Genomic DNA, 5,000 nt, shown 5'->3' with positions numbered 1-5,000 from the left:
CGTCGCCGGTGCTAGACCGTGCGATCCGCCAGGTTATCCAGAGTCACCAGTCGAACGCGGCCGGAGCCGCGGTCGGTTTTTGGTCTGATAAAAGCACGCCTCCCGCGAAGTCGGCGCTGTTTGCATGTATTAGCTCTAGAATTACCACAGTTATCCAAGTAAACCATACGATCAAATGAACCATAACTGATTTAATGAGCCATTCGCAGTTTCGCTGTACGAGAGCTCGTACTTAGACTTGCATGGCTTAATCTTTGAGACAAGCATATCACTACTGGCAGGATCAACCAGGTAACAACGTAACCGCCACCCCGAAGGGCGGCCGCGCGATGGGGTCGCTCGCCCCGCGTCGCGGACGCCACCCAAGCACGCCGAAGCGCGCAATGGATTAGTAATCCGACCACTTTGCTCTTTTCAGAGCTTAGAAAACCTGTCACCTTATCGCGCGGCGGTACGAGGGCGAGCTCTTGCCCGCTATTCCCTGTTAACCGCCGCGAGATCGACTTGCAACTAGCTGCGACAAAACCACTCGATACGACCAAAACGGCAATTGGCAGCGCAAACGAACAGTAACATTTCTGCTCAGCGCACCCTTTGCCAGCCGACGCAAACACCTCACAGTAACAACCGATAGCCGTGCAAGCCACCCCCGTGGATCGACCTGCTGCGCTCCCAGCGCCTACACCACCTCCCGCGGTGGAGCCCGACAGCCGTGCGGGCCACCCGCGGGGATCGACCTGCTGCGCTCCCAGCGCCTATACTCACCTGCAGTAACAACCGATAGCCGTGCAAGCCACCCCCGTGGATCGACCTGCTGCGCTCCCAGCGCCTATACTCTCCTGCAGTAACAACCGATAGCCGTGCAAGCCACCCCCGTGGATCGACCTGCTGCGCTCCCAGCGCCTACACTCTCCTGCAGTAACAACCGATAGCCGTGCAAGCCACCCCCGTGGATCGACCTGCTGCGCTCCCAGCGCCTACACTCTCCTGCAGTAACAACCGATAGCCGTGCAAGCCACCCCCGTGGATCGACCTGCTGCGCTCCCAGCGCCTATACTCACCTGCAGTAACAACCGATAGCCGTGCAAGCCACCCCCGTGGATCGACCTGCTGCGCTCCCAGCGCCTATACTCACCTGCAGTAACAACCGATAGCCGTGCAAGCCACCCCCGTGGATCGACCTGCTGCGCTCCCAGCGCCTATACTCTCCTGCAGTAACAACCGATAGCCGTGCAAGCCACCCCCGTGGATCGACCTGCTGCGCTCCCAGCGCCTATACTCTCCTGCAGTAACAACCGATAGCCGTGCAAGCCACCCCCGTGGATCGACCTGCTGCGCTCCCAGCGCCTACACTCTCCTGCAGTAACAACCGATAGCCGTGCAAGCCACCCACGTGGATCGACCTGCTGCGCTCCCAGCGCCTACACCACCTCCCGCGGTGGAGCCCGACAGCCGCGCATGCCACCGGCGGGGATCGACCTCCTACGCTCCCAGCGCCTATACTCTCCTACAGTGGCCACCGAAAGCCGTGCAAGCCACTCCCGTGGATCGACCCGCTGCGCTCCAAGCACCTACACCACCTCCCGCAGTGGAGCCAGACAGCCGCGCAGGCCACCCGCGGGGATCGACCTCCTGCGCTGGCTCCGCGGCAAGGGGCACCTCGGCACCCCGCAGAGAGCTCGGAAAGCCCGGCGCAATTCTACAACGGCCGGGGGCGAACAGCTTCCACGACAACGAAGCCCGACGTCGGGCCAACATTTTACCATGGTGTAAAACAACCTAGCCTGGTGGGGCCGGCAATCGGTCGACCTCCGCCCGAGCGACTTCGATCACGACCTCGGGGATCTGGCTCCGCGGCAAGGGGCACCTCGGCACCCCGCGGAGAGCTCGGGAAGCCCGGCGCAATTGTACAACGGCCGGAGGCGGACAGCTTCCACCACAACGAAGCAATACGTCGGGCCGACGTTTTCGCTCAGTGTAAAACGACCTAGGATGGTCGGGTCGGCAATCGGTCGACCTCCTACCGAGCGACTTCGATCACGACCTCGGGGATCTGGCTCCGCGGCAAGGGGCACCTCGGCACCCCGCGGAGAGCTCGGGAAGCCCGGCGCAATTGTACAACGGCCGGAGGCGGACAGCTTCCACCACAACGAAGCAATACGTCGGGCCGACGTTTTCGCTCAGTGTAAAACGACCTAGGATGGTCGGGTCGGCAATCGGTCGACCTCCTACCGAGCGACTTCGATCACGACCTCGGGGATCTGGCTCCGCGGCAAGGGGCACCTCGGCACCCCGCGGAGAGCTCGGGAAGCCCGGCGCAATTGTACAACGGCCGGAGGCGGACAGCTTCCACCAGAACGAAGCCATACGTCGGGCCGACGTTTTCGCTCAGTGTAAAACGACCTAGGATGGTCGGGTCGGCAATCGGTCGACCTCCGACCGAGCGACTTCGATCACGACCTCGGGGATCTGGCTCCGCGGCAAGGGGCACCTCGGCACCCCGCCGAGAGCTCGGGAAGCCCGGCGCAATTGTACAACGGCCGGAGGCGGACAGCTTCCACCACAACGAAGCAATACGTCGGGCCGACGTTTTCGCTCAGTGTAAAACGACCTAGGATGGTCGGGTCGGCAATCGGTCGACCTCCGACCGAGCGACTTCGATCACGACCTCGGGGATCTGGCTCCGCGGCAAGGGGCACCTCGGCACCCCGCGGAGAGCTCGGGAAGCCCGGCGCAATTGTACAACGGCCGGAGGCGGACAGCTTCCACCACAACGAAGCAATACGTCGGGCCGACGTTTTCGCTCAGTGTAAAACGACCTAGGATGGTCGGGTCGGCAATCGGTCGACCTCCGACCGAGCGACTTCGATCACGACCTCGGGGATCTGGCTCCGCGGCAAGGGGCACCTCGGCACCCCGCGGAGAGCTCGGGAAGCCCGGCGCAATTGTACAACGGCCAGGGGCGAACAGCTTCCACCACAACGAAGCCCGACGTCGGGCTAACGTTTTAGCTTAGTTTAAAACGACCTAGCATGGTCGGGTCGGCAATCGGTCGACCTCCGACCGAGCGACTTCGATCACGACCTCGGGGATCTGGCTCCGCGGCAAGGGGCACCTCGGCACCCCGCGGAGAGCTCGGGAAGCCCGGCGCAATTGTACAACGGCCAGGGGCGAACAGCTTCCACCACAACGAAGCCCGACGTCGGGCTAACGTTTTAGCTTAGTTTAAAACGACCTAGCATGGTCGGGTCGGCAATCGGTCAACCTTCGATCTTAAGGTCGACCAATGAGGTCAGGAGTCAGGGGTCGGAGGTCAAGTTTAAACAAGAGAGCAACGATTGCTTAAGCCTGTCGTTGGTTCGATATTTAGAAAGTGACATTTTACCTACCAAGGTCGAATGGACTATCGGTCGACCTCCGAACTCAAGGTCGACTACTGGGGTCAGGGGTCAGAGGTCAAGCTTAAACAAGAGAGCAACGATTGCTTAAGCCTGTCGTTGGTTGGATACTTTGCCAGTGACATTTCACCTACCAAGGTCGAATCTGCAAACGGTCGACTATCAACCTCAGGGTCAATCCGCACAACCTGGGGTCAGAGGTCAGAGGTCATGGGTCACGGGTCAGGAGTCAAAATGGTCTCGAAAATAGCCTTTGAAAAAAAAAAGTCTCGAAAATAGCCTTTGAAAAAAAAATAAAGTCCCGAAAATAGCCTTTGAAAAAAAAAAAAGTCCCGAAAATAGCCTTTGAAAAAAAAAGTCCCGAAAATAGCCTTTGAAAAAAAAAAAAGTCCCGAAAATAGCCTTTGAAAAAAAAAAGTCCCGAAAATAGCCTTTGAAAAAAAAAAGTCCCGAAAATAGCCTTTGAAAAAAAAAAAGTCCCGAAAATAGCCTTTGAAAAAAAAAAAAAGTCCCGAAAATAGCCTTTGAAAAAAAAACGAAATGCTGCGGCAATTCTGTTGTGCCTCTTAATCCTACCTGAATGGGTACGTGGGCACACCTGTGAGATATGTCCCAAAGACTCGATTCTTAGACAGCAATCACACTTTGTGATCTTTAAAGTTTGTCCACGGCTCGCTCTTAATGCAGTGGGAAGAAGATTCCCTCTCGCGGCTACTGCTCCAACGAAGTTCTTACCCGACATTAGCGAAGTACCATTAGTAACCCATTCCTGCGTCTCGGGCACCTGAAATGCTGCTGCAAGACCCCGGCCGTCAACGGAACTTATTAGCGAGTCCCTGTTGCTCCTTCTTTCGTCCAACCGATCCAACAATTCCTTTCCATTCCTTCGAGGTGGATTCATCCAAGCCTTCGTTCTGGATCGAAATGCCTCCGAACCTCTAAGTGCCTGGGACACTTCATCCTCCGCTGAGAGGTATCTACTCAACCGCTTCGCTCTTAAATGTGGTATAAGAAAACCGAACCTTGGCACGCTAAGCCCGCCATCCCTCCTGTCGGCATAAATGTACCCTAACGGAGTATCATGTGGTAGCTTCAGCCACTTACGCACGGATGCCCTAATCTTCAGATCAAGGAACTTCAAGAATCTTGGTGTTGTCTGCGTAAAGACCAGCCTATGCTGAGAACGTGGGATCAAGTGGTTGATCAGAATGTAAAGCCGTTGCTGAGGCTTGAGCGGGGCTCGCGAAATAATGTCTAAATCTTTCTCCAACTTAACGCGGCAGTCCTTCCGGCATTCGGTCGTTCCAATCTGGACTCCAAGATATTTATAGGAGTCTGCGATCGTCAGACCCCTGCATGTTTGTCCGCCTATTACCAAGTGTCTTGCTGGGTCTACCACCCACCTTTTCTTCTTTCCATCAATAGCTATTCTTATTGAGGCGCACTTCCTACCATTAAATTCGAGACCACTCTTTTTTAGGCTTACCGAAAGTCGGTCAACCTGAGCCTGTATCCCCTGCTTCGTTGATGTGGTTACCACCAGATCGTCTGCAAACGCCATAGCCTGCACCTTGTGGCCATTTATTTCAACACCAAGTCCGG

General features: G+C 56.8%; 1 non-coding gene across 1 annotated transcript in view; it reads right to left on the bottom strand.

The window, feature by feature from the left end:
- The window catches only part of LOC149724180 (small subunit ribosomal RNA), a 1,812-nt gene extending 1,518 nt beyond the window's left edge, over nt 1–294 (bottom strand). The window contains exon 1 of the ribosomal RNA XR_016386761.1: nt 1–294. This exon is cut by the window's left edge and continues 1,518 nt beyond it. This is a non-coding gene — a ribosomal RNA (small subunit ribosomal RNA).
- Nucleotides 295–5,000: the final 4,706 nt, after the last annotated feature.

Source organism: Ciona robusta, unplaced genomic scaffold (assembly GCF_009617815.1).
Source record: "Ciona robusta unplaced genomic scaffold, ASM961781v2 AP042739.1".
In the NCBI taxonomy this organism is placed as follows: domain Eukaryota; kingdom Metazoa; phylum Chordata; class Ascidiacea; order Phlebobranchia; family Cionidae; genus Ciona; species Ciona robusta.
The sequence above is the reverse complement of the archived record's forward strand: the minus strand, read 5'-3'. Positions and strand labels throughout refer to the sequence as shown.